A 24,480-nucleotide genomic window follows, 5' to 3' on the forward strand; every position below is an offset into this window, starting at 1 on the left:
TTACCACCCTCTACACCTGCCATGGTTATGCATTACGATCTTTACTCCTGGCATCAGGTTCATCACCACATGCATTTGGCATGGCTTTCTCCCTGTCAACGCAGCTCAAGTATATCTTATGGCGAACCACAGGGCTAAGTAAGTAAGCACTGCATATTAGATGTCATGTTTACAGTGGTTAACTTCTTAACACTGATACCTTTTGCACATTGTGGGAGTAGTGTCACTTTTATATATAAGAATGGTCCTGCTGACCCCTATACCCTGCCCTACGGACCCCCTGTCTTCCGTACTGCTGACCCCTGTACCCTGCCCTACTGACCCCCTGTCTTCTGTCCTGCTGACCCCTGTACCCTGTCCTACTGACCCCCTGTCTTCCATCCTGCTGACCCCTGTACCCTGCTCTACTTATCCCCGTACCCTACCCTACTGACCCCCTGCCTTCCGTCCTGCTGATTCCTTTACATTACCCTACTGACCCCCTATCCTCTGTCCTGCTGATCCCTGTCCTCTACCCTTGTGATCCATCTTCTCTGCCCTGATACACTGCCCTGCAGACCCTTCTCTTTTGCCATGCTGATTCCTGTCCTTCACCCAGCTGACCCCTGTCTTCTGCCCTGATAACCCCCACTCTCCACCCAGCTGACCCATCTTCTGCCCTGATGACCCCTGCTCTCCACCTATCTGACCCATCTTCTGCCCTGATAACCTCTGCTCTCCACTTAGCTGACCCCTGTCCGGGTTTTGTTTAACCACACTCCTTAAGCCCCTCCGACTGTTAAGAGTTTGGTCTACGTGCGCTGCAAATCACTTTCTCCCTCATGTGTGCCTCATTCTGAATTTCAAAAGTTGGGAGGTATGTGTGTGGAGGTAGAGGAGAACTCTGATAAACTGCATCAGCAGCCACCCACTGACAAGGAGAAAGGGGGAGGCAGTTTGATAAAGTAGAAGTTATTAATGGGCCAGCAGTCTGCTGGTAGAGACTATGACCAAGCATCGCATCGGCTGCCAGGTCAGTGAGAGAGGCCTATCCGGTGGTTGCTGAATCCAGTTGTGGAGCTGTTGCCCTCTGGATCAAAGAAAGTATCTGCAAGTCAAAATCTACTTGAGTTCCCCTAAACCCTTCATCCCATTATTGGATGTGTCTTTCTTAAATAAAGAATTGGAAAAAGAGACTATGTGTCGGAGCTAAAATCTGTGGAAAGAAGTCTTTAATGGGACCCCTATGATGGATATGGTGGAACAATGAAGGAATGGTAAGCCCAATCAAATACCAGCAGCTCCTTCAGTGGTCAATGCTACACTAATTATTGTCCTCATGGTACCCAAGGTTGAACCCCCGAGGGAAAAATATTATCTACAGCCCTGCTTCTGACCAAATCATTGGAAAGGGTATCAGCTGAAATCCTCAGCCTCCAAAAGAATGTGTATAGTACAGAAAACAAAAATAAAGGATGTATGTACAATATAAGATACAAGTACAAACAACATAGACCACAGCCAAGGTATATAACTAGGCAATTATGAGAGACATGCAGTTATTAGCAGAACAATAATTCCTCATTTGGTAATACCTACAGAGTACATTTACAAGTCTGAATGTTCATGTTGACAGGGAGCATAGCTTTAGATTTAATCAGACATATTTACTGAAGACAGACTTTTATCAATGAAGTTCTGAAATAACTATGGTGTCATGGTATTGTTAGACCAGGGTTTCTCAACTAGGGTTCCTCCAGAGGTTGCTAGGGGTTCCTTGAGCAATAAGTAATCTCTTCCTGTCAGATGAGTACCCAGTGACACCAATGATCTTCTTAGCTATCTGTAATGTAAGAAGCATTCTTCCCACTGGCCATCACACTAATGTATTGTGAGCTGTAAATATAATTATTATTAGCAGAAGTTCCTTGGAGCCAAAAAGTTATATCAAGGGTTCCTCCATGTTAAAAAGGTTGCGAGAGGTTGTCTTAGATCCTCTGTATTATCACACTGAAATAGGCCCTAAAGTGGACCAAGGTACAGAATCTAAGATATTGATGTTACTACCTGGCAGAAGTTTCTAAACCAAAAACTGACATCAACTGTTATGAACCTATTGACCACAACCCCTTCTCTAAGATGGTCCAGTGGCTAAATTAGAATTAAAAGGCTTAATTTGGCCTTTCAGTAGAGGGTTATCACCAAATGTGAATTGGAATTTATGAGAGTTGAAAAATAACAAAATATCAACTTTTATACACTCTATTACCTTCACAAGTACTTACTATAGAAAGAATAAGATGCAGCACTTAAAGAAAAAATACAAATAAGTAATACTCCTAAAAAGCAACCCTCATGAGAACATATAGGGCCAGTAGCTATTGATTTAGCAACATATACAGGTGCCAGACCAAAATTGGTGTCAACTGTGCAACAAACGAATGTGCAAAATACTTCTATAGAAATTCTCTGGGGTAACTCCCAGAGAAAAATACAGTGTAGATTAATTGAGAAAAACTATCAAAGTGCATAAGTGCAACAATGTACCAATATAAAAAGATTTATCCAAAACAACTAACAAGGTGCATAAGGCTGACAAAATATCAATATTGGCAACCTCCAGAGAAAAGTGCTGTGCAAATTAATTAGAAAAGTGCACGAGTGCAACAAAGTATCAATATGTAGTATACACTTCCATAATGTGAGACAAATAAAAAAACTTAGAAAAATCAAACCAAAATAGTTCATAAAAATGTAATAAAATCAAAAGTCCTCTCTTAAATGATCTATAATGTCCTTTAAATAAACACTCGGAGTGATATTTCTTCTCAGGTAGTGGTAAATCAGAATGGATGGATTACTCCATATGCAATGTGTGACCATGTATAATTGACAACAAAGAGATTGGGTACGCTAACCACAAGTGGTGGACACACATACAATATAGCGGTGTGTCAAACGAGCATTTAGACCAGTGATTCTCAACCAGGGTTCGGAGGAACCCTAGGGATTCTCCAGAGTTTGCTAGGGGTTCCTTCAGAATTGGAATAATGTGAAATAAAATAGTGTAAAGCAGCAACTGTGGCCTTTCGCGCTACTATATATAGAAACCACTAATATAAATAGTCAATCCTATATTGTGAATGGATAATAAGGAAAAAATAAAAGTAGAAATGTAATGAAAGATGGGAGGGGGGGGGGTGTTATTCACAAACCCCAGTGCAGACAATTAAACGCTAAAGTGTTTGTGATAATTCTGAAAAATATTAGTTCTATTAAAAGTGTCAGAATAGATAAGTGCACTAAAGTTGTCAAAAAGCAAAAATACCCCAAAATTCTTATACCCAAGATTATTAAAGAAAAAATATATATACAGTATGTATATATATATATATATATATATATATATATATATATATATATATATATATATACCTGAATAACACAAGCGTAACACCATTTTGGAGACTTTTTATATAATCTTTATGTATTAAGCAAATTAATTTTATGGGCATATCTCTTTTATCTATGGATGTTTTTTGAGTGCCTTTTACATAATATTTTTTTCACGATTTATATTTTAGGTTTATACCATTGCGCAGGGACAGTATATATTTATTTTCCTTCAGCATCGGGCAATTTCTGCCCCTCAGTCAGGTTCCCACTGACACCATTGATCTTTTTAACTATCTGTAAGGAGGTTATTCTTCCCAATGACCACAAGTGTAAGGACCATTCTTCCCACTGACCATCACACTAATGTATCATGAGTTGTAGATTACTAATTTTTAGCAGGGGTTCCCTGAGACTGGAGAACTATTTTAAGGGTTCCTCTGTGTTGAAAAGGTTGAGAAAGGCTGATTTAGACCATGCAATCCAGCAGGTCTGGAAATGGTCATGATGTAAAGGTATACCTTGGCCACATCACAGACAGTAACGATGGGTGGGTGGCTCCCAAAACTCCAACAGATAAACGTATCACCAGCTGCGAAGGTCCGCGATACTCCCAATAGCGTCAAAACAAGATTCTAAATCATAGAAAAAAATGGAAGAAAAAAAGGCTCCACATTCAGTGCATGAATCCTGATGAAATTTTTTTTGGGGGATTTATTAAAAAATGTATAAAAATGTACAATCACCAATCATGGTAAATGCATAAAGTGATCACATAGAAAATATATCTGTAGCGTGGTATCGGAAGCACAATGAGCTAGCAACCTGACATGTTTCAGAACAAAAGTCCATCAACTGGGGCATATGACCCATTGTGTATTACCACGCTAATATAACAAAGTTAAAATGATTAAAAACGAATCAGCTGTGCATTGCTGACAGCTACTACTCCGATATTCAATCAAGGATCTCCATTAAGAATCAACTCCTCCTCGCTGTGTAACTCCCCCATAAGAACCAATGGGTGTTTACAGCGTCACACTTCCATGGTCACATGATGCCGCCGTCACCACTGACATCATCTTGCACTGGTTTCTATGCACTCCAAGTCTCGTTTTCATTTCCCATACGGGAAAGAGGACTATTGGCTGAGATTGGAAAAGCCACCCCTCCCTCCTTTAATGGAGAGGGCCGTCACCGGCAATGCGCTCCAACATCGTAGCATCTAGACTGAAAGAAAGTCTATACGAATGATTGGGCAACCGGTGTAAAGGGTTTTAACCGTTTATTAGCGACCACGGACTGATGCTAGTACCTTCATTCCCAAAAGGGATTTATATAAGGGAAAGATATGGGGAAAAGAAAAATGTATATCACACAGCGAGTGGGATGAATGATGCAAATAATAACCCAGTATCATATGGTATATATCCAATCATTACAGCCCATATATTTTAAAGAAACAGATTATAAGAATATCACACAAAAAAAAACTGTGACTGTTGGAAGCAAAACTAACCAGCAGTGACTGTAAAATTCCGAACCATCTATAAATTTATATGCATATGTACAAAAATATGACAAGAAAATCTGACTCAGTCTTGACATAAAAAATCTTAGTGATGAATTAATATGTCTCCATAAACATGTGTTACCATATATAAGAAAAAAAAAAAAAAAAAATATATATATATATATATATATATATATATATATATATATACATATATACACATACACACACAAATATAAGAAAATATTACAATAAGAGATCCCATAATATTGTCCCAACCAACAGGCCTAATATTAAGACTTATGTACACGAAAAAAATTTATGGTGGGGAGTCACATAATATTGTCCCAACCCACCAATGGGCATCCTGTCAAGATTGATTAATAAACGCATTGATATCCCACTAAGTATTTAACCCATGGGGGGGGTAACATTTGAGTTGGTATATTCACAAGGTCTTGAGTTTGGAGACCCCTCTGATATGAGACCCTCCTCTCCAATGTGGGGCAAGCTTATCAATTATCTGGAATCTGGTGCCCCTAGGATTTTTATCATGAAAATGTAAATAATGCCTAGGGACACTATGGTTGGCAAGACCCTGTTTTATAGCTGCAATATGCTCATTCACTCTTGTTGCAAAAGATCTAATTGTATGCCCCACATATTGCCTTTGACACGGACAAGTGATTAAATAAACTATGTATCGTGTGGCACATGTGGTAAAATATTTCATTTGGCAGACAGTGGAAGTGACCGTAGACTTAAAGGACTCTGATTTTTTCCGTCCACAGATATTATACATGCAAACATTACATTTCCTGAAAGGATAATATCCTTTAGATTCTGGAAAAAAGATTGGTTTTATTGGGGAGTCAATTACATTATGAGAGATCCGACTCCTCAGAGATGGAGCTCCCCTAAAAATGACCCCTGCCCTATCAGGTAATAGTGGATAATTTTTAAGAACATTCGAATGACGATTGAGAATGTTCTTAACTGGTCTGTGTTGAACTGAAAACTGCGTAACAAGAGACCATTTGAACTTGTTATCGGTAACTCGTTTGGGCTGTTCTGCAGTCAGTGTGTGTCAATCAAGTGAGGCAATCTTGGTTATCTCTTCCTCAATAATTGATGGTGAGTAACCCTTTTCGACAAAGCAATGTTTAAGAAACAATGCTTGTTTAACAAAGTCAGCAGAATCTGTACAGTTTCTTCGAATTCGCAATATCTGACTGTGGGGTATAGAATCAAGCCATGGGCCAAAATGGCAACTGTCAGTAGAAATATATTCGTTTCGATCCGTCAGCTTGAAAAATTTTGTAGTTACAAGACGACGGTCGACAAAAGAAATCTCTAAATCTAAAAAATGAATGGAGGTGGAGCTGACCTCATAAGTTAAGACAATCCCCATCTCATTATCATTCAAAGTGGCCATAAAATCGTGTAATGATTCTTCATCACCTCTCCACAAGAGGAGGATGTCATCTATATACCTGGCCCATAGGGTCAGTTCTGGTCACTGTAACGGATAGACGACATCCTCCTCCCATTGGGCCATATAGAGATTTGCAAGGCTGGGGGCAAATTTAGCCCCCATTGCCACGTCTTTCCTCTGCAGGAAAAATTGGTTACTGTACCAAAAATAGTTGGTCTGGAAGACAGATAAACTCAGGTAAGGACAGTCCATTAAAACAGATTCGGAAATTTGAAGATAAAATAACTGCAGCAACTTGTTGCGCAATAACTTTCTTTTATATTTGATGTAGGGTACATACAGAGAAAATATAAAGGTTGGTTCAACAATATCCCCTGGCTGAATAACAAAGTGAATTCATGGTTAAATTATGGGTTGAACCTTAATGGGAGATATTTTAGAGAAAAATTCAGAGTGGTAATCAGTGCTGTTTGTGCTCCAGCCTATTAATGGCTGCATCTGAGATGGTGAGAGCAAACCTGTGCGTATGGTATGCATTTTTTTGGTTAACGTGCTCTTCTGTGGATTTTCAATTACTGATAATGTGCAAGTGGTGTGGAGAGGGGTGTCAATACTTTGGTAGATTTAATTTGTGAATTATATTAATTAAATTAAATTTCTCAATCTTAAACTCCCAAACAACTGGATACATTTTCTGTTTTATAAATCTAACGGTAGGCAAATCCTGTCTTCACTCCACACTGTCAACCAGTATCCATGGCTCCTTAGAGGAATTCCAATTGGCACATTCCAACAGTTACACAGATACTGTACATAGTACAGTACTAGGCTTACAAAAATTTTTTCAAGATAGGGAATACCCACATAGGATGATCCGTAAGAATAAAGAAAGGGCCATGCAGTAAATAGACCAAAGATTTTAACACAAAAAAAGAAAGGGAAAGAATAATGCAATGTAGAGCTTATTACAAAATATAGTACTTTATTGGGAAGGGCTACATTCCAGCAGAATAGGAACATGTTATACTTACCTGCTCTGTGCAGTTGATTTGCACAGAGCAGCCCAGATCCTCCTCTTCTCGAGTTCCTCTTCAGTGCTCCTGGCCTCTAGCTCCTGTTGTGTGCCCCCACAGTAAGCAGCTTGCTATGGGGGCACCTAAGCTGAGCCACAGCTCCCTGTGTCTATTCAGACACGGAGCCGTGTCCCGGCCCTGCCCCCTTTCTCTCCTCATTGGCATAGGATGCATTAAGATAAAAAACCTGCCTTAACAATCACTTTAAGATTTGCTTGTACATAACGAATACTCCCCTAAAAGACATAAAATTATGTATCTACCGTGTTATATTTTTACATGGATATACAAGATGTTGCACTGTTTGTAATATTGTAAAAAAAATCGAATAAAAAATCAAAAAAACTTCTGGTGAGGGTATAAAGACAAAGTATTGCTACCAAAAAATAAATAAAAAATCCAGCTGGACATATACCCTTAACACAATGGTCTCAAAGGGTCCAAATAGAGAACTAAAATTAAAAGCATTTTTATGATAACTCACAGGATACTTTCCTGTTGGGGCTGTGGATGTATATGAAAATGATGGGTAACATATACGCCATATTTTGAAAATGATTCATGATATGTGAAAATTGTTTTTTTGCCCTTAGTAAAAAGAGCTTGTGCTTTGCATTAACCACTTACAGACCGGACCATTTTGCTGGTCAAAGACCAGACCCCTTTTTGCGATTTGGCACTGCGTCGCTTTAACTGACAATTGCGCGGTCGTGCGACGTGGCTCCCAAAGAAAATTGACGTCCTTTTTTTCCCTCAAATAGAGATTTCTTTTGGTGGTATTTGATCACCTCTGCGGTTTTTATTTTTTTCGCTATAAACAAAAATAGAGCGACAATTTTGAAAAAAACGCATTATTTTTTACTTTTTTACTTTTTGTTATAATAAATATCCCCCAAAAATATATAAAAAAAACTTTTTTTTCCCTCAGTTTAGGCCGATACGTATTCTTCTACATATTTTTGGTAAAAAAAATCGCAATAAGCGATTATTGACTGCGACATTGTGGCGGACACATCGGACATTTTTGACACATTTTTGGGACCATTGTCATTTCTACAGTAATCACTGCTATATAAATGCAGTGATTCCTGTGTAAATGACACTGGCAGTGAAGGGGTTAACCAGTGGGTGGCAGTGTAGGGGTTAAGTGTTCCTAAGGGTGTGTTACTAACTGTGGGGGGTTGGGCTTTCATTTAGTGAACACTGATCTCTGCTCCAATCACATGGAGCAGAGATCAGCATCACTAGTTGCTAGGCAGAATGGAGAAATGCTGTTTACACAGCATTTCCTCCATTCAGCCGTCCCATGAGACGATCGCGGGTATGCCCGCGGCGATCTAGTCCGCGGGACCTGCGACCGGACTCACGGGGGTCCCGACTGGCACGAGAGCGCGCCACCAGCGGCGCGCTCGCGATGACAGGGCGGCATTGAAGATTGGACGTACCTGTACGCCAATATGCCTGCCCGTGCCATTCTGCCGACGTACATCAGCGTGCGCTGGTCGGGAACCGGTTAAATAACATTAAGTTACAATATTTGCGATATGTTCTTTTTTAGAACAAATATGTAAAAATCACCTAACATTTGTTTGCTTACCATACGTACTCTTGTTTACTCTCCTTGATAAAGTCACCTGGCGTGTGACAAAACATGTCGGGTGGGGCCTGGTGACGTCAGCGTGCTCTCAGAGGAAGATTGCACCCTGTTTGTCAGTACTACATCCAAGCGATCCTTAAGGGGGCTGCACACCCTTATTGTGCTACGCATGCTACCTGAGTGCACCAAAATGAATGCACTGAAAAATGTGAGTTGTATTTTTTTATGGTTTTTATTAAAGTGGTTTTTAAATGGTTCAAGCTCTATGTCAGTTTTCTGATTTCTTTATGAGTACTACCGATAAGGATTGTCGCAGTAGATAGAGGGTTTGATTACTACAAAAGAAAGTTTCATTAGCCCCTTAAAGGGGAAGGCACATATTGACCTGTGACAGCTCAGTAATGGAGGTGAGCGCATTATTTGGAAGGTGACAGGTACTGGAAATTGCTGTGAACCTTTTATGGGACCCATGGGCTAGGCTTTTCACTATATTGGCTTTTTGTGTTTCAAGCATATTTTATATTACTAGAAATGTTTATTACTGATTACCACCGGTTTAGGCATCACAGTGGTGTTGTATCTAAAGTGTTTATTGTTGTTTATTATTTATATATTTACACAGTGTATTTGGTTTTAATGATGTACAGGACTTCACATATAGTGTGCCCTTAGTGTGTTGTATTATACATTATCAGTGTGTTTTACTATGCAGTATTAGTGGGGAACGCTGTACCACATATTTAATTTTTAAAACTTGAGAGAACTGTTATCTACTGTTACTTTGTATGTTATAATGTAGATGCAATGCACTCTTAATAGTGTCTTATTTTAGTAACCTATGAAAGCAAACAGCTGCCATCACTCTAACACACCCCCATACATATGTGTACCTATAATATTCACAATATCAGTGCAGAGCTATTACCCTTATATATCATAAATCAAAGCAAAGCAAAAAGTCCTTAATATATCATAAATCCAATCAAAGTAAAAAGTCTTCAAAATGCAGTAGTCCATACAAAAAACTCCTTAAAATGCCAATTGTATTATTCTTCCTCCCTTGTTTATTTCTCATCATAGTTGTGCTCTGACATCATTTGTTTGACCCCACTATCAAGTATGGTCAAAAATCGCTTTATATTATGTGCATCTTCCAATATCCTACATTTATTCTGTGTCAGATCAAATATCTTGTACTCTCCAATAGGTTCCTCCCTATCTTAAAAAAATATATGGTACCTTATCCTAATTACATAAATAAAATACACCCGGCTCTAATGCTATACAATCTTCACCAGATGTGCCCTCACCTGGTTCCTTTTTTATGTATTGGCTTTAAATATTAAGATATTTCCACTTTCTGGTTGGATACTTCTTAGGTGTTAAACAAATTTTAGCCAGCCCAAAGATGGTTCTTTCCTTTTAGATCATTCTCTCTCTCTCTCTTTCTTCCACTTAGTGCTCAGACTGACAGCTTGCAAATCTCTGCAAACAGATAACCTTTCCATCCTCTCATCCACTCAGCCACATGCAAAAGTCAAAAAGGTGCAATAGTGCAGTTCAAAGGTATGTTACCAGTTCTAGGGGCAGCTGCTAAATCTACATCCTGTTATTGGGAGAATATATACAGTTTTGGGAGACTATCCCATAAAGGTTGGACTTTTAAGGATGTACAGCTGACACTGACACCGAGGTGAGCACATAGTCTCATTTAAAACCGGTTTTTATTTCATACAAAAGAAAAATACACAAAGGTATAGCCATCATAAATTGTGGACATAACATAGTACTGATGTTGATATTGATACTTATTTCCAGTGCTGACAAGAGTTCATATATGTAGAAACATTCAGTGCGTTTTGTGGAGTTATATCTCCGCTTCTCCAGGGAAATTCAAGGTATATCTAATTGTCATTGAGTTAAAAGAAACATCATTACTATTTGAATATGCCATATAATTAATTCATCTATCACATATTTATATATTTATTTATACAAATGTCATAAAAATACCACATTGTAAGAGTGCTCACCAATTTCATCAGCATGTAGCCATACATACTCCCACAAGCTCAGCACAGACCAAGACTACCATCCAACCAACTGGTCCCTAGTGACAATACCCATGGCCAGGTCTGGCGGACTCATATAAACAAGCAGAGGTCAGGACAGATTGTGAAGTTTTTCATTTTAAAATTTTTAAGCATTATGTAAAAGAAGGCATTCTGACTGCCAATTGATACATACACACCTTAAAAATGACCAGCCTGGGGGGGCGCATGCGCGGCGCGCATGAGATAGGACGCACAGGCTGAGAGCTCCGTGAAGCGCGGAGACTACAAGCACTTCCCCGGGGCTTCCAGCACAGATTTTTGGCCCGATTTCACTCAGCGCATGCCGCAGACCTAAACATCGCCGTAGCACACCGGCTCAGAAATCCCTGACGACCTATCTGCTACGAGCGCGGGAACAGAGCGGGATGGCTCAAGATGGCGCCCATGCGAAGCAGGCACAGACTCCTCCACGGGCTGCGGCGAACTCCCCAGCCCACTCCCTGGTGGAAAGTGAGTACTCTTTAAACTTGACTAAAGCTGATCTTGATGAGAGCCTTACAATGATGTATGACAAGCTGGCGCAGAAATTTCAGTCGGAGCTGCACAAGTCTACCAATACTCTCTCTCTGGAGATTGCGGCCCTGGGCTCCCGAACGGATTTGCTGGAGACTAAGCACGACGAACTTTCTTTGGCCTGCACAGACCTTCGTAAAGACCACGAAGTCTTATCAGAAACGGTTTCCCAGCTCCAAGCGCACATTGAAGATTTGGACAATAGGAACAGACGCAATAATCTTAGGGTGCGAGGGGTCCCCGAGTCAGTGACGGACCTTTTGTCTACGGTCCAAAAGCTGTTCCACACGTTGCTCCCTGAGGCTCCGCTTACGGCCTTCGCCTGTGACAGGATCCACAGGGCCCTGCGCCCCCCCCACCCCCCGAGAAACCCCCAAGAGACATAGTTCTGTGCCTAAAGGACTTCCTGGTAAAAGAGGATGTGCTGCGGGCTTCGAGGAATACCCCAAACTTGCGTCTAGAGAATGCACCCATACAAATCTACCCAGATATCTCTCCAACCACGTTGGATAAACGTAGAAGAATGAAAGAGGTCACCACAGTACTACAGTCTGCAAGGATCCGCTACAGATGGGGATTCCCATTTAAGTTGCAAGTCCCGCATAACGGCACGACTTACACTGTGCTTACTCCCGCCGAGGGAAAGGAGCTTCTAGTCAAGCTGGGCCTTTTAGACGCTGCCGCCTTACCACGACTGCCATCAACTCCACGCCACTCCGCCATCTGGGCCACCCCTCCCCCCAGAAGGGACCGCCGAACCTGACAACTTGTCCGACCCTTGGTGGCTCTCTACATGGTCTCTCCCGACATGCTAGACGCCGCAGACAGTCTCCGGCTTGGAAGTCGCTTCTCTGCTCCGCACACTGGCCTGCCCCCCTGTCTCCATTCCCGCTGAGCCCGGCGGGTTCCCCCAGGACTTTACGATGCCCAGGATGCTGGACTGTTGAGGGGTTTTATCGCCTAGATCCTTCATTGCGAGTATACGCTGCTGGACTCGCGGGATTGGAGGTTTGGACCATTTGGTCCAGGTTATTTTTTTTCTTTGGGTAGAGGGGAGCCTTTCTCCCCCCACCCCCCATAACTGTATAGTGTCGCTTTTAGGCACGTTTTTCAGGTTTCTAAAGTACTTTCACTTACTGATCTTTCTGAGTTTCAGTTTTTGTTTTATTTTTTTCTCTACTGCCTTGATGCCATTTTTCTTTTATTTTTCTACTTATGCTATTCATTTTGCACTCTTAATGATTGTTAGCGATGATGTTGCTGCTCTCCGCTCTATTACTGATGCTGTCTTCTCTGGTGTTATATTGTTGATGTTGTATGTGGGCATCCCTTTTAGACTGGGCTCCCCTCATCCTGTTAACTTTTTTCTATTGATGCCTCATGGGTCTTAAAATTATAACTCACAATGTCAAGGGATTTAATTCCCCCCAAAAGAGGAGGAAGGCCTTTAGGTCTTACAAGTCCTTAGGGGCGGAGATCCTCCTCTTACAGGAGACTCACTTCTCCGCTAATAACCATCCCTCCTATTTTGACAAATCCTACAAACAATGTTTTTACTCGACTTATGAGTCCAGGACCAGAGGGGCGGCCATATTTATAAAAAACACAGTATTGTTCCAGGTTCAACAGTCTTATATCGACCCACTTAGTAGGTTTGTTATAGTTCAGGGCTCTATACAGGGCAAGTCCCTGACCCTGGCCCCGGTGTATGCCCCTAACTCTGCACAGGCTACCTTTTTTAAGAGCTTTTTCCAAGTTCTGGAAAAATTTCACTCCTCTCACCTGTTCATAGGGGGGGATTTCAACCTGGTGGCTCATTCAAAGCTAGATAGGTCGAGTGATAGCCAGGCCAGTAACGCATTTCCCAAATCTCTTCTGACTGCACTAAAAGACCAACAGCTCTCCGACGTATGGAGGGCGCATAATATAGGCTCCCGGGAATATACGTTTTTCTCCCACCCCCACGACACCTACTCGCATTTGGACTACCTATTTTGCACCCCCATTTTGCTTGCGAACTCTACCTCCTCTAACATACATATTTGCCCCTGGTCGGACCATAACGTCGTTTCTTGCGATCTTTCCAATATAGGCCTTCCCTATGCTGAGCGTTCCTGGCGCATTAATGACTCTCTCCTTACGGACCCTGTTGTACGCGAGCAATTGGCCGAACGCCTTGCGGAATACTTTAGACTAAAACGACATTGAGGACATTGCCCCTACTACCCTCTGGACAGCCCATAAGGCGGTTATGAGGGGACACCTGATAGAGATCTCCACGACCAGAAAAAGACAGAAAGCGCTTGAAGCCCGACAGCTCACCTTAGACCTCCATAAACTTTACCATCAACATAGCCATTCCCCATCCCAGGATGTGTTAATCCAGATTAATGACAAGCGGAGGACCCTGGACACTATTTTGTCAGAACACGCTGAAAAATCCCTTAGATGGGCCAAAGCTTGGTTCCTCTTAAACAACAATGCTGCCTCTACGTCCTTTGCTAGGAAGCTAAAGCAGCACTCCCAGCCCACCCATGTATACAAATTAAGGAACAGGGATGGTAACCTTACCTCCCACCCTAGGGAGGTATTGCAAATTTTCACTTCCTTCTACCAACAGGTGTATGCGGCTCCTGGTTCCCCTCCCCGAGTCCCTCCACAGTCCTGGTTAGACCCCCTACGGCTCCCCTGCCTATCCCCTGAACAACTACTGACCCTTAATGCCCCTTGCACGACGGAAGAGGTGGCCTCGGTCATCTCTTCCCTCAAGCCTGCTAAAACCCCTGGTCCCGACGGTTTTTCGGCGACCTACTATAAGAAATTTGCGGATTCCCTACTCCCTAAACTGACCAAGCTCTATAACTTTATCTTAAGGGGGCAGCATTTTCCAGCGGAGATGCTCCTGGCTAGCCTGTCACTCATCCCAAAGCCAGGGAAGGACCTCACCCAACCTCAAAATTTTAGACCTATCTCTGTTATCAACAATGATTTAAAAATTTTTGGGAGAATTTTAGCAGATCGCCTAGCCTCGATCATCACCTCACTTGTCTCTCCGGAACAAACGGGCTTTATACCCTCGAGACAAATTACGGATAATATCCGTTTGGCCTCCAATATCATCCAAGATGCGGATGCTGGCTCCCGCGGGGTCCTGATGCTGAGTCTGGATATAAATAAGGCGTTTGACAGCGTCTGTTCTCTGGTCATACTTGGAGGATGTCTTGACTAAGTTTGGCTTTCAGGGGGAGTTTGTTCATGGCTTTTGGGCCCTGTACCATCACCCCCACACGAGCATTAGGATCCCGGGTGCTAGTTCTTCGTATTTCCCCCTGGGCCGGGGCACGAGGCAGGGGTGTCCCCTCTCTCCACTTTTATTTGCCCTGGCCATGGAGCCCCTGACGAGATCTATTTTAGATAACCCTAACATACGGGGATATATAAAAGGGGACCAGGAGTTTAAGGTCAGTCTATACGCGGATGATGTTCTTTTGTTCTTATCCGACCCCCTTATCTCCCTACCCAATCTATTCGCCTCCCTATCCTCTTTTCACAGCGCCTCTGGACTGGGGGTCAATCTGGCTAAATGCTCGGCCATGCCTATTCATCTCCCCTCTCCCCTTTTAGAATCCCTTAAGGACTCCTACAAATTCTCATGGAACCACAACTTTCTCCAATATTTAGGAATTAAGCTTACCCCGACACTCAAGCAGCTGTACTCCCTTAATTACCCACAGGCATTCTCATCCATTAAATCCCTCCTTAACCAATGGTCCACCTATTATATTTCATTTTTAGAGCGCATCCAAGCGGTAAAAATGTCCATTCTCCCGAAACTTCTATTTTTGTTTAGTTCCCTACCGATATATGTCCCCCGCTCCACCCTTCAGGAAGTCCAGGCACACTTACTTTCTTTCATCTGGCAAAAGAAAAAGCCCCGACTGAATCGCTCGCTATTATATAGACCCAGGCACTTGGGTGGTCTGGGGTGTCCGGACCTATGGAAATATTTCTTGGCCTCGCGACTGATACAGACTGCACAATGGCATATGGATCCAGCCCCAATCCCATGGTTGCGCTTCGAGGGTGCCTCAATTGCCCCGTATTATCTCCCAGGGATACTGTGGTCCAAAACTATATCCCATAAGGATATCTCCCCTCTGAACGGCATAGTGGGTCAGGCCCTCTACCTTTGGGCCCTTTATGGGCAGAAATTTCAACTTGGTTCCGGGGTCCCCCTCTTGTCTTCGTTTATAGGGGAGCCTGGGTTCCCCCCGGCCTTCCGTTCTGAAACATCCTTTAGTAGATGGACCGCACGAGGCCTTACGCGACTAGACTCCTTACTACTGAACTCCAACTTCTGCTCCTTTGCATATTTGCAACAAACTCATGATCTAGATAGGTCAGCCCACTATCAGTTTCTCCAGATAAGACACTTTTACTCCACTTTGTTCCAGGACCTGAGAGGGGCCGGGAAGACGACGTTTGAGGGGCTCTGTGGGGAGGAAGCCAGGGATAGGGGCACCATCTCAGCTCTATAAAGACACCTTAATGAGTTCAAAGTGGCCCCTAAGTCTGTGGCAATGTTGGGCTGGGAGGCAGAGGTGGCTCAAGAATTTTCTGTAGAGGACTGGGAGGTTATGGTTGACAATATGCACAAATGTACTCGCTCTGTTTCCATTAAGGAATCGGCCCTCAAGCTTCATACCAGGTGGTATTACTCCCTTGACCGTCTGCATAGGATGTTTCCTCTGGTATCGGCCTCCTGCTTTAGGGGATGTCAGAGTAGAGGCACGCTCCTTCACACTTTTTGGGAGTGTAAAGGCCTGGAACATATCTGGGCCAAATCCTCCATATTGGTTGAGAGGATCACTGGCGCCTCTATTTCGCTTTCGTACCAGATGTGTGTTCTCTACGCTGATATCCCAGGAGCCCCCGTCCACAGCAGAGGCTGATCCATACTCTTTTTAGCGCCATTCAGTGGGCGATAGCGCTGCACTGGAAGAGCCCCTTGGTACCATGGGCACAGGTTATTCACCGCATGGAGTCCATTAGACTAATGGAGCACATTCACCATACTCTCTTGGACTCCATGCCAGTATTTGATAGGAAGTGGAGTGGATGGACGGCCCTCCTCCTTACGTCCAGGCTGGAGGACCCATGACCCGCACGGGTGGTGGGTCTCAGGGCTGTGTTATAGGCAGAGAGGGTCCCCTCCCGCATTGGAGGAAGGGCTGGCGGGACGCTGGTTTTGGAGCCTACGTAACACAGCTGACATCATGACCTGTTTGAACTGCTGAACTAGAGCATCGAAGGCATTCTATTCTTCTTTGGTTTTTCTTTTCTATCCTTTTGTTGGGTTTTCTTTTTCTTTGTTTCTTCTCATGTTGGTTGTTTTATGACCCTATTTGCTCCCAGAGATGCCTCATGGAGGTCTTTTTGATGATGCCTCTGCACTCCACCTGGCCAGTAGTGTTCTTTTTGAAATAACATTTTTCTGCCTGTTGGATGGGTAAACTTGGGTGTTCCTCTGTTAGGTCACCTACTACAGTATATCTATTGACCTTGTATCCATTAATGCTATGTTTGTATCTGGTATTCTCTGTGACAAATTGCCTGTACTTTTATAATAAAAACGTTTGAAAACAAAAAAAAATGACCAGCCTGAGCTTGTTTGGCTGGGCTTCTCCTATGGGCCACAGGAGTGCAATTAATTTTGCACTCTTGTGACCCATTTTCAGCAGAGAGCGAGCTGAAGTCCACTCTCTTCTGACATCACGCTGGGTCATTATGATTGATGATGAATTTAATGTAATGGTGGCTTCTATATTTCTGGAATAATTTGTTTTCCTTTAACCACTTCAGCCCCGGACCATTTTGCTGGTCAAAGACCAGACCACTTTTTGCGATTCGGCACTGCGTCGCTTTAACTGACATTTGCGCGGTCGTGCGACGTGACTCCCAAACAAAATTGACGTCCTTTTGTTTCCACAAATAGAGCTTTCTTTTGGTAGTATTTGATCACCCCTGCGGTTTTTATTTTTTGCACTATAAACAAAAATAGAGCGACAATTTTGAAAAAAACACATTATTTTTTTACAATAAATATCCCCCAAAAATATATAAAAAAACTTTTTTTCCCTCAGTTTAGGCCGATACATATTCTTCTACATATTTTTGGTAAAAAAAATCGCAATAAGCGATTATTGATTGGTTTGCGCAAAAGTTATAGCGTTTGCAAAATAGGGGATAGTTTTATGGCATTTTTATTAATAATTTTTTTTTTTTACTAGTAATGGCGGCGATCAGCGATTTTTATTGTGACTGCGACATTATGGCGGACACATCGGACATTTTTGGCACATTTTTGGGACCATTGTCATTTATACAGCAATCACTGCTATATAAATGCAGTGATTCCTTTGTAAATGACACTGGCAGTGAAGGGGTGGCGGCGCGCTCGCGATGGCAGGGCGGCATTAGAGATTGGACATACCTGTACGCCAATATGCCTGCCCGTGCCATTCTGCCAACATACATCGGCGTGTGCTGGTCGGGAACCGGATAATAGATATTTTGTCTTTTCTTGTCAGAGATGCCTGTATATGAATGGCTTTAACTGCATACAGCCTGCTTTCTGAAACTCTGAATACATTTGACACCTGTCCTCCGGTGAACCTTCATCAATATCCTTCCTACAGGCAGGATTAAAATTGCAGATAATTTCTAAAGTGTGGGCTCTCTAATGCATTTTAACAGTGCCAGTATAACCATGCCAATTTACAAATCTATTCTTTTGCATATGTATCCCAGTATCTTGTTTTCCTTTTTTGCTGCTGCCAGACATTGTACAGATGGTCTGAGAGCTCAGTATGTATATCCTCCGCCAAGTCCTCTTCATGCTCTGTATTCATTCTTCTAAGTTATGGGAATGTGAATTATATACTATGTTCTATTTCCTTGCCTAATTTTTCCGTCTATAAATGGTGCCACTTTTGCTTCATTTGTTCAAAGAAAACTGCACGTTATGCATTTAGAAACATTGAATTATTTTCAAGCTTGTTCTCTGAAATGAATGTACACTATATTGCCAAAAGTATTAGTACACCTGCCTTTACACACACATGAAATGTAATGGCATCCCAGTCTTATGCTGGCCATACACGGGTCGAATTTCGAAAGAACTTTCTATTAAAAATCAGAAAATTTGTGCGTTTTGTGATTCGATGGTGCCACCATTGATTTCGAAATTCGACCAACCAAACCATCAATTTCAGCTCATGTTCCTACAGAAAAGAATTTTCCTGTCTGGGAATCTTCTTTTCTTTCCGGGAATTTTCTTTTCTTGCAAATGCGCATTTCTTTTTCAATTACATTTCTCGCACGATTCTCCCATCATTGATTAGAAAATCGTTTGTTTTTTGAAAAAATTTCCAACATGTCTGATCATTAAAATTTGATGGCCGCATGAAAATTGGCCGTTGCTACAGCCCACTAATGGTGCGAAATTCGTACGAAAATTCTTAGATAAGATTTTCAAAAGAAATTTCTTTCAAAATTCGACCTGTGTATGGCCAGCATCAGTCCGTAGGGTTCAATATTGAGTTGGCCCACCCTTTGCAGCTATAACAGCTTCAACTCTTCTTGGAAGGCTGTCCACAAGGTTTAGGAGTGTGTCTATGGGAGTGTTTGACCATTCTTCCAGAAGCGCATTTGTGAGATCAGGCTCTGATGTTGGATGAGAAGGCCTGGCTTGCAGTCTCTGCTCTAATTCATCCCAAAGGTGTTCTATTGGGTTGAGGTTGGGACTCTGTGCAGGCCAGTCAAGTTCCTCCACCCCAACTAAGGGGCCAAGCTCAATCCCTGGGAAACAACCCATAATCCCACATCCACCAAACAAACAAGAGTCCAATGGCAGTGTGCTTTACACCACTGCATCCAATGCTTTGTATTACTCTTGGTGATGTAAGGCTTGGATGCAGCTCCTCTGCCATGGAAACCCATTCCATGAAGCTCTATACACACTGTTGTTGTGCTAATCTAAAAGCCACATGAAGTTTGGAGGTTTGTACCTATTGACTTTGCAGACAGTTGACAAATTTTGTGCACTGCGTGCTTCAGCATGTGCTGACCCGCTCTATCATTTTACATGGCCTACCGCTTCACAGCTGAGTTACTGTTGTTCCCAATTGCTTCCACTTTGATATAATACCACTAACAGTTGACCGCAAAAAATTTTGTAGCAAGAAAATTTCACGGATGGACTTATTGCACAGGTGGCAACCTATCATGGTACCACCCTTGAATTCACTGAGCTACTGAGAGCGACCCATTCTTTCACAAATGTTTGTAGAAGTGGTCTGCATGCCTAGGTGCTTGATTTTATACACCTGTGGCCATGGAGGTGATTGGACCAAAAAACAGCCTGGTCTCAGAGGGAGCAAGTAGAGTGTCACTGGCCATAATTTTACCCAGAAGGCAAAGGAACAGCAAGTGGAGAAAAGGAAATAGCGCAGGGTATGGTTGTAGATTGCAGGCCAATATTGCAGCAAAAGCTGTTTTTTTCTTGGTTGTGAATTGTTATTTTAGTAACCAGAGTTCTGCGTTTACGCTCCTTGCACTCTAGTGTTCTTTTTTAAGCTAAAAAAAATGGAAAAAATGCTGGATAAAAAACGCTGGTAGTAGCAGTATTTTTAGTAGTGGTTTAAGAGCATTTAGGAGCGTTAGTGTTTTATTAGCATTTTTGCCGTTCTTTTAGGGCCAGTTCACACCAGACGCAGTTCCGTTCAGTTCCGTGTGCTTTTTTTCTGCACTAAAAATGCATGCACAGTGTTTTCCATGTATTTAAATGGCTCTAGTTTACACCATGCAGTCAGTTTCTGGTCAGTTTTTGGTGCAGAAACTGACCAGAACTGACTGCACTGGTGCAGAAAAAACAGAACTGCACGGAACTGCATGGGACTGTATCTGGTTAAGGAAAAAAGAAACTCTACAAAAACTATTTTATTTTCTTCTCCTAGACACTGAAGCTCAAAAAATGCTAATAGTCTAAAGTAGTGTGCATGGACACATAAGACAACACTATTTAGCTTCTAGGAGCAGAAAAAAAAATGCTAATAACAGCTTCTAGGAGCTTAAAAAAGCACTAGCATGCATGGAGCGTAAAATATTGCTGAGCTCTCTGAAGCAGCTTTTTCAAGATAACAGAACACTCGTGATCATTTTTAACATCGCCAAACTGAAGCTGAAGAGTAAAAGACCTCAAGAAATCTACTTGAAATTTTTTGAAAACTGTAACTCACATGTTATGCAAGCTGAAGATTTTGTGTAGGCGGGTTGTGTCTTGGACTACACAGGGCACTCAAGTTTTTGCTACTAAGATTTACTTGTTGGCTGTCACCTTGTATGCAGAACACAGAAGTCAACCTGCTGCTAATGAGATGATTGTATTCAGGTGGTTAATCTCTCAGTAGTAAGAGGTTTAGGGGTTTATTTACTAAGGGAAAGTAGACTGTTTATTTGTAAGAGAAGCTGTAATTTGCAAAGGAATTTCCCCCAATGCTTAATAAATGCGGTGAAATTTCAGTCTGCAAAGAATATCCAGATTCATCCGAAATTCAACTGTTCTCACTGGGAACAGATATTTCAAATAGCACATGTTGATCTTAAAGTCAGTTGTACTGAATCCCCTTTGCACATACTGAATATGAACTAACAGAGTATAATCCCTTCATCTCAAACACTTAAGCAAACCTCTGCTTTTAACCTTACAAAATGCATACAGACTACTACTCACTCTTAATAGCACCTTTGGCTGTGTATTCTCCCACCTCTACACTCCTTGAATCCTTTCCAACACTCCTTTATTTCTCTCTGACCACAGCCTTATCAGTTTTACATGCTCCCAATCTCCAACCCCTTATCCCTCCAAACTGCAGGTACCCATAGATACCCTTGCCACTTTAACAGTTCCTTTCTCCATTTATTACTGACTGCTTTTACATCAATAACTCACCAATGACCTGGCCACTTCTCTCTACAACAGCACCCTACAACCAGACCTTGACAACTACAACCCTGGCAAACAGATGGCACCAGGAGTCTCAAAAGACACGACTGTGCTTTTGAGCAGCTGAGCTTTAAAATGAAATCCCTGCAATACTTCACTCTATACAAATCTGTTCCAAAATACAACTTCTGTCTCCATGCTGATAAACAAACTTACTTCATCACTCTCACTACCACCCTCTCATCCAGTCCTTGTCAACTATTTTTTTACCTTTAACTTTCTGCTTCATCGTCCTTTGCCTCCACTCACTAACTTACTCACTGCCCAGGAGATTGGCAATCATTTCAAAAACAAGTTTGAATACATTTGTAGTGAGGTATCCACAGTTCAACTATCTCCACCAACCAACATACAAGGGCTATCACCACCCTCAATACTTTTCTTTTTTGACTCTGCTACCATTGAGTAAGTCACTGAACCTCTTTCTGAGGCCTTCCTGTCCTCCAGCACTCTAGATCTCTCACAATTACTACAGTCATCCTCCTCCATCCATTCTACACTCCCTAACTCACATTTTTAATCTCTCCCTCTCTATCAGTATTTTCACCAACCCTCTCAAACATGCAATGGTTACTGCCATACATAGAAAACCCTCACTGGACCCCACCAGTTTGAACAACTTAAGACCCATCTACATGAACCCATTTGCCTCCAAATTTCTTGTTTACAACCATCTGAGCTGCTACCTCACTGATAACAACCCTTTAGACCCCATACAGTCTGGTGTCTGCCTGCAACATGAAACTACTATGCCAATGAAACTGCCCCACAAAAACTCCTTAAAGCAGATTTCCGGCCACATTTTTTTTCTTCATGTATCCTAGCATAATGCATTATTAAATTAAACAACGATTTAATATGTTTAATTGTCTGTTTCTATGGTCTCTCCGCATGAAGGCCGTTTGGAATGAACTGTGCTAGATCTAAATTGCACATTGGTAATGGCCGCCGGCAGTTCAAGTCCCAGGTGTATAATCCAGAGATGTTTCCAGGGAATATTCAGTCACATGACTTGTCAAATGATGTCTGGAACTCGCAATTTTGTACATCCTCTTTTGGCCGTTGCCATGATGATTGTGGGCATGTGAAGCCCAATCGATACCTCTTCCAGAATTAGCATTGGAGAGGTGCATGCTGTTAGCCCTAATTACTGCCTAGTCACACTCAGAAACGGAGATCCCTGGCTAATATACTGGATCCATTATGTGGCAATTTATGTGAAGTATATGCTTAATCAAAGGGGATTGCCATAATCTGAGCCATCTGAATTTACAGCACTATTTGTCTTTAATGACTGACATTTCAAAAAAGGGCTGTTGTGGCTGTTTGCTCCCACATTCAAGAAAATAAGCTACGTTATTTCCTCCTTATTGTATCAGCTTATTTCCCATTGTGGAGAGAACTATGCTAATATCTCTATATGGCTACATGATACTTTAACAATAAGGCAATTTGGAGGTTCCAATACGAAGAAGACATCTTTATTGTGAGTTACATGTGCTACTTTCATCTGGAGAAGGGAGACTGATGGTTTGGGGTGGTGGTCTTTACAGTGCTCTGTGTCTGTTTTTTATAATAACGTTATTTCTAACTGCAGTATGTTTTTATCATTGTGATTAGGTATAGTGAGAGGTTCAGTTCTATATAGAACAGTGTTGCCTTTTATATTTCTCTATCATTGGGTGTGCATCGTTTTCATCAATAAGGTCAAATAAATTTCATCATAAAGCTGTGGTTGACCCTTCCCTTATCTGGCATTCCTGGGACAATTTCTCTTGTTTTGTCCCATTCAGTTTTATTTTCACATATAGTTCTTTGATACAGTTGACCCACTCCAGCTCAAAAACTCTACCTTTTGACCTCTGTGATTTTTCTAGCTATCTCTCCTCTTCCTCTTTCCATTGAGGTCCTCCAAGGCTCTGTCCTCTGGCCCCCTCTATTCTCTCTCTACACATCTTTCCTGGGCCAGCTGATAACCTCATAAGGCTTCCAAAATCACCTCTACATCAATGACACCAAATCTATCTCTCTACTCCTCAGCTCACCAATTCAATTTCCTTACACATCACTAATTTTGCTGACAAACATATCAGTAAGGATGTCATACCACTTCCTCAAACTTAATCTGTCAAAGACTGAGCTTGTAATATTTCTCAATTACACAGCTATCAGCTCCTTAATGCATGCCAGGGTGCTAGGTGTAATCCTAGACTTTAACCTCTCCTTCAAGCACCACATCCAAACACTGACAATGTCTTGCCTTAACGTCAGTAACACAACCTCCTAAATTTGCCATTTCCTAACTCACAAAGCTACTAATTCACTTACTTGTGTTATCCAGATCTGCAGCTGCTGCCTGCTCTCTGCCAATCCTTCCACTGGCTTCCAATAGGCCAACTCATCGAAATTCTAAATTTTAACAACAACATACAAAGCCATCCACATCCGTGTCCCTAGCTTTATCACCAACCTCTTCTCAAAATATCACCAACACCATCCACTCTGCTTCACTTAAGACCTCCTTCTTACCTGGGACCCCAATCTGTCTATTGGAAATATAAAAGAACAAGGTTTGGGACTTTTTATGAAACATGCAGCCAGGGAGATATTACAGCATAGTACTATAGTAATGTCTGGTGAGTAAACCATCAATATATCAAAACATGGTAACATAATAACCATCATAGTAAAATAGGAAAGATTTATTCCATGATATAATACATAGTAACATGATAGCATAATAGCATAATAACACAATAGCAGCATAATAAAAACACCACAATAAAACATAATATGA

The sequence above is a fragment of the Lithobates pipiens genome, unplaced genomic scaffold (assembly GCF_037356315.1).
Source record: "Lithobates pipiens isolate NorthernLeopardFrog02 unplaced genomic scaffold, aLitPip1_a1.2 Scaffold_13, whole genome shotgun sequence".
Lineage (NCBI taxonomy): Eukaryota > Metazoa > Chordata > Amphibia > Anura > Ranidae > Lithobates > Lithobates pipiens.